At 43.0% G+C, this 10,422-nt stretch overlaps 1 long non-coding RNA gene across 1 annotated transcript; it reads left to right on the top strand.

The window, feature by feature from the left end:
• The first annotated feature begins 2,444 nt into the window (after positions 1 to 2,444).
• Positions 2,445 to 5,917, top strand: LOC147139377 (uncharacterized). Its single transcript, XR_015088751.1, has 6 exons — positions 2,445 to 3,093; positions 4,052 to 4,126; positions 4,391 to 4,529; positions 4,709 to 4,810; positions 4,964 to 5,105; positions 5,375 to 5,917. It is a non-coding gene; the product is annotated as an uncharacterized LOC147139377 (long non-coding RNA).
• Positions 5,918 to 10,422: the final 4,505 nt, after the last annotated feature.

Genomic DNA, 10,422 nt, shown 5'->3' on the forward strand with positions numbered 1-10,422 from the left:
TGAAGGAGAAGAGGAGGGCTTTTGCGTCAGGCAACATAGAGGAGCGGAGGACTGTGCAGCGCCAGCTGAGGAGGAGGATCAGAGAGGGGAAAAGGTCCTACAGGAAGAGGATGGAGGAGCAGCTGCTGCAGAATAACGCCAGGGTAGTCTGGAGGGGCCTGAAGACCATCTCAGGCCACGGACAACCCAAGACCCGGACTGGGGGGGACCTGCAGTGGGCAAATCAGCTGAATCTCTTTTTCAATAGGTTCGATCAGATGCCTGCCTCCACTCAGTCTCTCCTGCTGCAGCCTCCACCTACTCCTCCTGCTGGGCGTGTCACCCCCTCCCCCCTTTTCTCCACAGCCTCCAGCTCCCAGCTTCACCAGATAGCCACCACTCCCTCCTGCCCAGCCTTGGCCTTCACAACATCTCAGGTGAGGAACCAGCTGAAGAAGATGAAGGCGAGGAAGGCAGCTGGTCCAGATGGCATCAGCCCCCAGCTCCTCAAATCCTGCGCAGACCAGCTGTGTGGAATTGTCCAGCACATGTTCAATCTGAGCCTGAAGCTGGGCAGGGTCCCCCAGCTATGGAAAACATCCTGCCTGGTCCCGGTGCCAAAGACCCCCCACCCGAAGGAGCTCAACAGCTTCAGACCAGTGGCGCTGATGTCTCACCTGATGAAGACCCTGGAGAGACTGGTCCTTGTCCACCTGCGCCCCCTGGTGAGCTCCTCAATAGACCCACTCCAGTTCGCTTATCAGCCTGGCATCAGTGTGGATGATGCCATCATCTACCTCCTCCACACTTCACTCTCCCACCTGGAGAAGGCGGGGAGCACTGTGAGGATCATGTTCTTTGATTTCTCCAGTGCTTTCAACACCATCCAGCCCACCCTACTGGGAGACAAGCTGGAGCGGGCGGGGGTGGCCCACCACCTCACCACATGGATCCAGGACTACCTCACAAACCGGCCACAGTATGTGAGGACACAGGACTGTGTGTCTGACGTGCTCCTCTGCAGCACGGGGGCCCCACAGGGAACTGTCTTGGCTCCCTTCCTGTTCGCCCTCTACACCTCGGACTTCAACTACAACACCCCTACCTGTCACCTGCAGAAGTTCTCTGACGACTCTGCGATTGTCGGCCTCATCACAGGCGGAGATGATCGGGAGTACAGAGAACTTACTCAGGGTTTTGTGGACTGGTGCCAGCAGAACCGCCTCCTGATCAATGCGGGGAAATCCAAAGAAATGGTGGTGGATTTCGGTAGGCGCCAGCACTCTTCACCTGCACCAGTGAATACCTGGGGAACAGATGTTGAGAGAGTCTCAACTTACAAGTACCTGGGTGTTCATCTGAACAATAAACTGGACTGGTGCGACAACACAGACGCCCTCTATAGGAAGAGTCAGAGCAGACTCTTCCTACTCAGGAGACTGAGGTCTTTTGGGGTTCAGGGGACACTCCTCGGGAACTTTTATGACTCGGTGGTTGCATCGGTCATCTTCCAGGGAGTGGTCACCTGGGCAGGCGGCGTCTCGGCCCGGGACAAGAAGCGGCTGGACAAACTGGTCAGGAGGGCCGGCTCTGTCCTGGGCTGCTCCCTGGACTCTTTGGACTCGGTGGGGGATAGGAGGATGTTGGCCAAGCTGTCATCAATGCTGGGCAACCCGGAACACCCCCTCCAGGGCACCCTAACAGCACTCCACAGCACCTTCAGTGACAGATTGTTACACCCTCGCTGTGCAAAGGAGAGATTCCGCCGTTCCTTCTTGCCTGCTGCTGTCAGACCCTTTAACAAGAACATTGTGTAGTCTCTACAAACTGGCGGACATTAGTGCAATTGTGCAGTCCTGCACCTGAGCTCATATCGTGCAATACCCAATATTCCCCACTACTGTAATACCGTGCAATACTCAACATTCCCCACTACTGTTAGTCTAGTTTTATTTTTATCCAATGCTGTCCCTTACATTTCATTACAGCACTGCAGCACTGTCACTTACTTAGAGTATTTTTTCCTCTGTACACTGTAAAAAATGACCGTGAAATTAACATTAATATGCCGTAAAATCCTGACATTAAAAATCCGCAAATGGAATAACAATGAATCAGTGTATATTTTAAAGCAATATATTGTAAAAGAAAGAACAATTAATAATTGTTATTTTTACAGTTAGTGTATGTGAAAATGATCATATTTCCTTGTAGAATTGACATATTACTGTATAATATACATCAAAAACTTGTAATACTTGAACCAATGCAATACAGTTAAAATTACAATATGGATTGGTTTAAAGAACGGAAATTAATTGTATACCATTTTACAAATTCCTATATTGTGATTTCCAGTTAAATTTGTAATTATGATAACATGAAAAAGTTGAGACTCAATATAAACATGTTTAGAACTGAGACCTACAGCTAGTAGAACTGTAGTAATCATGGTAAAAAATTGCCTATATATTGACAGCTCTTATGTGTTAATCAGTTCCCTATTTTTGTATCATATTATAGGAAGGTTACAATATATATATTTTTTTTATCAGGTAATGTTAGTTTAGTTTTACACTATATATACAGTGTGTGGTTAGAAAAAGCAGCACCATACTATAGGATACATAATTGGTCAAGAAAAAGGAGGTTTTTTTATACAGCCTACCCTCGCCCTACAAAACACTTTTCTGCCGTAAATTAAGGTCTGTGTGTAGATGATTTCGATCATTCTTGTTAGAATTTCAAATTGCAAGTACCAATCACAGAGCGCCACCGTTTGTGAACTCTTCTGTCATTGGAGGGTGTTTGCTTAACGCGGGAGCAGTTGACCCAAAGCAGAAATACTAGCGAGGAGCAGCAAGACACAAAAAGTTACAACTAGCGACAAAAAGAGGTGAAGAGTAGAAATATAGGGACGAACACGACGCGGGAGAAGACACGACACAGTCGCAGTTAAGACAGCGCGAGACAACGCAATAGCATGGAAGACGAGACAACGGAGTAGCAGAAAACCGGCGGGAATTCGGAAATCGACGGAGGAGCGTGGAAGACGAGGAGAGGACAGCAAGGTGAAAGAGGAGCCGCGACGTGGATGAGCAGAGACAAGGAGCGGTAAGATAACTGACTTTAGCTACTAGTCATAGTACTCTGGTCTTTTGCACCTTGTGAGTAGCTAGCTTAACCGCGCATTCAAGCTTTAACATGATTACATGCCATTTTTGTAGCAAATCACTGCTAACATTGAGAGACTATGTTATGCATTGCCGCGCTCATAGAAATGAACCACGTTGTGTTTTCCAGTGTGTTAGCGTCGACTGCTAACGGTAATTTCGCACGTATACCGCTTTCAAAGCTCATTTCTACCGCTTACACAATGTGCACGAACCGACGCACAGCAGAGCAGTTGTCACAGATTTGAAATGTGCCGTTTCGCTATGCGCGCGCCATTTTCAGACTGCAAAAGAGCTGCTACAACATTTGAAAGGGCACATAGTTGAAGGGCGAACTATATCATGTCCTGTAATTGGTTGTAAAAACGTGTTCACCAAGAAATCATCTTTCACTGCTCATATGTCACACAAACACAGAGGATGTTCGGTGGAAAACATAAACGATATGTATAGGGACAAACCTTTAAGTCAAACAAGTTCTACCTTGAAAATCCAGGTTGCCTGAAGCTAATTTTGTATCAGGATGCATTTGGAATCGTGAATCCGATTGGCTCTGCTAAAAAAAAAAAAGAAGTCATCGCTGTCTATCTGTGGCAAATTTGCCTGCTCATGTGCGGTCAAATACAGACGTCCCTTGTGTTGTTGTGCGGAGAGAAGGACCTAAAACGGTTTGGCTGTGCTAAGATTTTCTCAGAAATGTTAGATGATTTGAAAGATCTGGAGGAGAATGGAATCTCTGTGGGCGGGAAAACCATTAAAGGAGCATTGCAGGTGACAACCTTGGGTCACATGTCATTGGGGGGTTTACAGAGAATTTTCATTGTTCAAAGTATTTTTGTAGATACTGTGAAACTACACAAAGTGAGTTTGAAAATGATCCCAATGTCTGTGGTCCACAGCGCACTCCTGAAACGTACAATTCAGCCATCAATGATCTCGCATCTGGAGATGGGGAGGGCATCAAAGGCATTAAGGTAAACTCTGTGTTCAATGCTTTGAAATCTCTTTCATGTTTGTCAGCCGTGTCTCCCGCCTTGTTTGGGTCACGACATATTTGAAATATTTCATCAAGAAAAATAAGTGGTTTACATATACACATCTGAATCGACGAATCACTCAGTTCAAGTACAAAGCGTCCGATGCGCTGACAAAGCCATGTACTGTCAATGAGGGTCCAAAGCTTTCTGGCCAAGCCATCCAGAACTGGAACTTTTTGAGGTTGTTACCTGTTTTCATAGGTAAAAGAAATGGTCCTGCTGCTGATGGCCTATTTTGAAGAAACTGAAGCGATGATGCTTTCTAATGTGGAGGACACCTGTCTGGCACAGGAAGTCCAGATGGACAAGCTCCCTTTGACCCCTACCATCATTGTCTGTGGTAAGTTAACACTTTGTTTGTCTGTTTTCTTTTTAGGTCTGGATGAATTCTTGGTTCTTGTTTTTGTTGTGAACTATATCCTGTGTATGTGTGTCTGAGTCTGTCTGACTGTCCGAGCCCAGAAAAGTTTCAGGTGCATAACCATTTGTTTCATTTGTGTGTGATTCCCTCTTTTTTAGGGCAATCCTGTTTTATTTCCACACGGTGATGTTTGGAAGCTACTTCAATTTCAACATCCATTATCCATCCAAGCTGGCATCCACCCTAGAGTTCCTGCAGAGGTGTGTCATTTTGGATTCGTCAACCAACATTTACTGTGTATTGAATGTTAACTACAAACAAGTAAAAAGTAGCTTGATGTGATATTTTATAGTTGTTTTGGAAGTCACTTTATCATTAATACATTTTGTCTGTTGCTATTCCATTTCCCCAAGGTGCTTTTTCTCCATAAATCCTGAGAAGGGCATCAAAGTAGAAAAGAACAGGACTTCCCGTCTACACGTGAACCCCACAGTCCTCACCTTGATCCAAGACCTATCTGATCACGAGTGGCGCGACATCTGAATTTGGACTCAAGTAAGTCACGGTCTGACCTCTGGGGTGATGTCTCAGTCATATAACTTTTTTGGGGGTAGGTTCATTCTTTAAACTTTAATGATAAACATTCTAGATTAACATCTTTAAAAGGTTGTTAGTTTGATTGTTTATGAATGTGCAGAGTTTTAGTGCATCTGTGAGTCAGTCTGTCAGTGTTGATGTGTGTGTTTTGTGAATTTTTGTGTCTGTCTTTGTGTGTGTCTCCCAATCTGTATTTTATTCATCTATTTGTTTTTCTTCCTTCCTAGATACTTCTCCATCAACATAGATGGCATGGAAGTGGAGAAGAGCAGCTGTGCCGTCTACACATGAACCCGAGCCCTCAATTTGATCCAAGGTTACTTAAACACGGCATACTTATTAATATTACGTTTGTGGAATATAAGTTAAGCAGTAAGATCCACCGTTTTTTAGCCAATTCAGGGGGTGGCCATTTTGTCACTTTCTGTCGACTGAAAATGTCATCCCAGTTGCTCAGGTAACAACCAATCACAGCTCACATGTTTTCTGAAGCTGAGTCATGATTGGTTCTTAGCTGAGCAACTGTAATGTCATTTTCAGTCGACACCAAGTGTCAAAATGACCCCCCCCCCCCCCGAGATGGACAAAAAGATTTGCATTAAGATTTCATTACTATGTTCTTGTTGCATGTGTATTTGTTTTTTAGTAAAGTCCTTATTACAAATGTTAGATTTTTTCAAGCGGAAAAGCAATAGTTACAAAAAAAAAAACAACTGAAAGTATTTTGCATATCTTTTTGAAACAATAAAATTGGGGTTTGAAATGACAAATTGATATTGTATTTTTTTTAAGTTGCTGCATACCACAGGTCACAGTTTTATTCCCATTTCTGGTAAAAGTCAAACAAAAACTCACGGCAGTTTAAATGTAATCATCAAGTATAGAAGCGGTCTACTTTTTATCTGTGTCCCATTAATTTTTCTTTTGGTGGTTTTAGTTTTAACAGTAAACATTACAGATGAAAATCTTGGTTAGACATTGTCAGTTTGACTGTATGTCCATATTTACCAGTAATAGTCATTTAATGAAGACTTTCGTCAAATAATTCAATGATAGTAAGTAGATGTTTATTTCACAACAAAACATCGTAATTAATTCTACAAATTATATTGCATGAAACAACGTTTTAATAAAATAAGCAGAATAATTCAGTAAAATCACAGACCTTTAATGAAGCTTTTACTGTTTAATAATGTATTGCGTCTGTTTTTTTTCAGTGAAATTGAATGGGATTAGATGTAAAATAAGCAACTGCTGCATGTAAATTATACGGGAAAAATGTCTTGAATAAAAGGCATAGTTAATTGTGCCTCGTCCAAGACATCTACAGACATGTTTTCAGACCCTCCCCTCATTTGCAAAGCGCTACCACACACTAAAACAGAATGTAAAACAGATCTTCCTGAAGGCATCATGATTGAGGGAACATGTATTCTATCTATTCATCTAACATCTATTCATAAAGGCTGTGTATCAAACGCTCATCAAAAATCAAGGATTTATTTGGAAAGAAGACAACACCCGCCCACTGAATCATTGACTCAAACCTGGTCTTTGTCCCGATCCTGACAAGATAAAATCTGTATAGGACTAAACCCCCCACATTTTTCCAAGGCTAACTTCCTAATTAACAACGTGAAAGCGATAGTATTACCACTGATGAACAAAGCACCTCATTGAAAGACTTATCATAGGCACACACATTTCTGGGGAGCCCATAGACACCTAAGTGAGGCCTATCTGTCTGCATTTTAAGGAGGCATCAGGCTCCGAGCCAGAAAATGACAAAAGGCCTGCGCTTTTTCGCATTTATGTTGCCTTAATTGTACACTAACCTGATAATTGTATGAAAGATGCCCTAACAAGCTGTATTAGAACAATAAGTGTTGCTCAGTAATTAAAAAACATAACCAAGCATGCACAATAGTGTACAGGTGTAGTTCAGGTGTTTCATAGGTACATGTGTAGATGATGTGGTATTACGCTAAGATGAATTCAATCAGGTGGACACTTCCTGATTGTATGGGAAACGTCCTAACAAGCTGTATTAGAACAATAAGGGTTGCTATTCTCAGCCATTAAAAAACATAACCGAGCATGCACAATGGTGTACAAGTGTAGTCCAGGTTTTTTCATAGGTACATTTGCAGATGACGTGGTATGACGCTAAGATTAATTCAATCAGGTGGACACTTCACGATTGTATGGGAAACGTCTTAACTAGTTGTATTACAACAATAATGGTTGCTATTCTCATTAAAAAAAAAACATAAAGAATCATTCACAATGGTGTACAGGTGTACTTCATAATTGTATGGTAAACGTCCTAACACAGTGTAGTAGAACAATAAGGGTTGCTATTCTCAGTCATTAAAAAACTTAACCAAGCATACAAAATGATGTACAGGTGTATGAATAAATTTGACTTGACTTGACAGGTGTAGTTCTGCTGTTTCATAGGTAAATGTGTAACCCCATATTCCAGCGGCAGGGGCGGACAAAGACCAGGTTTGAGTCAATGATTCAGTGGGCGGGTGTTGTCTTCTTTCCAAAAAAATCCTTGATTTTTGATGAGCGTTTGATCCACAGCCTTTATGAATAGAAATACATGTTCCCTCAATCATGATGCCTTCAGGAAGATCTGTTTTACTTTCTGTTTTAGTGTGTGATAGCGCTTTGCAAATGAGAGGAGGGTCTGAAAACATGTCTGTAGATGTCTTGGACGAGGCGGAAGTATGATCTCATCCATCCATATTTGGGCATGCCGGAAAAGATGGCGGCTGCCTAAAAACATGTCTGTACATGCCTTGAACGAGGCAGAAGCATAATGCCCATATTTGGACATACCGTAAAGACCGGAAAAGATGGCGGCAGCCTAAAAACATGTCTGTACATGCCCAGGGGTGACATCACTGTTCAAAACATGCCTGGGCATGTCTTGAACGTGGCGGAAGCATAATGTCTATATTTGGTCATACCGGAAGGGGGCGTTAATCATAAATGACGTGTTAAAGGGGTGGGCCTTGGAAGTGCCAAAATGGCGAACAGGAAACGATGCGTGGCAACGTAAAATGGCCAACCGGAAACGAAGCATGGTAACGTAAAATGGTCGACCGGATGTGAGGTATCGGGGCGGGGTTAGGGGTAAAATTGCATTTCCAGACTACAAAAGGGTGTGGTTAGATGAGGTATTGGGCGTGTTTAGGGGTGGGGATGGGGCTTATGGACTACAACATGACATCATCAAAGTGTGTGGTTAGGGGTGGAGCTTATGGACTACAAAATGACGTCGGCAAAGGTGTATGGCTAGGGGAGGGGCTCTACTTCCGGACTACAAAATGACGTCATCAAAGAAGCTGGGTTTAAACCGGATATGATGTCATAAAAGGGCGTGGTTAAGGCGGGACTTCCCGCGTGACGTCACACCTGTCAAAAGTTTTACGAAAGCGGAATATTCTTATTTTTTGTATTGTATTGTATTGTATTGTATTGTATTGTATTGCAGAAAGACACATTGCTTCAAAGATATGAGTTGACTTTGTACATACACGCAGGCACTCATAAAAGGTGGTGACTGGTTCCCAGCGCGAGCTCGACCAACGAGGGCACAAGTGGATTTACTTTTTCCACTGTGTACTATATGTGAGCTGACTGGGTGCGTATCTTCGCAGCCTCTTGCTAGTCTCGTCCACTATTCAAATGTGCCGTTGATTTAGTCAGAGTCCAGCCGGATACTTTCTTCTCCGTATTCGTAATGATGTGTTTGCTCTAATAAAGTTTTGTAAAAATCGGATAATACAGTACAACAGCTGTGTTTATAAGTCGTGAGCGCAGCGCGCTCCCGGCCGGCGGAGGGAAGGAGGGAAGAAGAAGGAGAAGAGGCCATTTTTACGTTCACTTTTCACGACGACGACAAGCGTTTTAAAGTGCAGGATTGGATAAATTACACTATGGCATTCTAGTTAAGGTAAGTCAATTATGATAAAAATTAAAACTTTACGGTAGTTTTTAGCGAACGTTCCGTCATGATCGTCAGCGGTCCAAGCTCAATTCTTATCACGGGGGTATGTCGGGGGTTCGAAACTGCGTAACAGAGGCGCAAATCCCCCTCAAATAAAACCATAAATACACCATGCTTAAAGTACGCACATGCAATATTCTCTTAAAATGGTGGGGGTAATTATTAGGGCCAACACGCAAGTGACCCGAAAGAAACAGTCCAGTGGCTTATCCTGTTAAATGACAGAAAGGGAAACATTGAGCCATCAACTTCTCAAAGACCACCCAATTGGCCGTATTATGCTGGGAGAACTTGCAACACAAGGTGAAAGAGTGGAAAACTCACAACTTTAGGGCAAAAGCTCCAGCTTCTTCCACCCACCTTCATCAGCTTCCAATATACACTCATCTGGTCACGGAGCAGTGATAGTCATCCACAGCTCCCAACAACACATCCATCCGGCCTGCTGTATTTTTAAAGGAAAAGAAGGTGTGCTTCCCTCAGTCACATTTGGCCAATTTGGCCATCTTGCAACACTTGATTGACTGAAGTCCTTCAGTCCAGGTGTCTCCAGACACCCAATGAGGTTCAGCTGTTCTAAATAGACCCTAACAATTAAACATACATGCAAAGAAACTCAAACCAAACAAAATAATACATTACAATTTTCAAACAACTGACAAAATTTACCGAGGACAGCATAACTATTCCAGACTGTAACGTTTCGGGTTAGTGCGGTGAAGAAGAAAAGATGAGGCAGAATAAAGTACACATTCATGCCAATTCTAGGATATCAAAAAAAGCCCGTCATTTAGTCACATACATGAAAAAAACAAGCCCGGTAGTAGGCCCGCTAAATCATACATGAAAAAGCAGATTCATCCGCACTTCACCTTGCGTCACAAAGATTGTTGACCAGCAAAAACGGTGAGACTGCAAAAACACATCCTTCTCCTTCGAAGTCTGCACTCACCTCAACCCACTTCGAAAAGTAATCCACAAAGACAAGGATGTACTGTATTTTCCGGACCATACGTCGCTCCGGAGTACAAGTTGCACCAGCCATAAAATGAATAATACAGAAGAAAGTCCACATAAGTCGCACTGGAGTATTAGTCGCGTATTGGTGTATTGTTTGCTGACCTTGAAAAGGAAAGGATCCGATATGTGTTAATAATTTCACGCCTAAATCGCTCCAGAGTATAAGTTGCCCCCCCAGCCAAACTATGAAAAAAATCACGACTGTAAAGGACTCATAAATATTCGTTTAACACT

This window comes from Filicampus tigris, chromosome 11 (assembly GCF_054856515.1).
Source record: "Filicampus tigris isolate MCC_2025a chromosome 11, RoL_Ftig_1.0, whole genome shotgun sequence".
NCBI lineage: Eukaryota > Metazoa > Chordata > Actinopteri > Syngnathiformes > Syngnathidae > Filicampus > Filicampus tigris.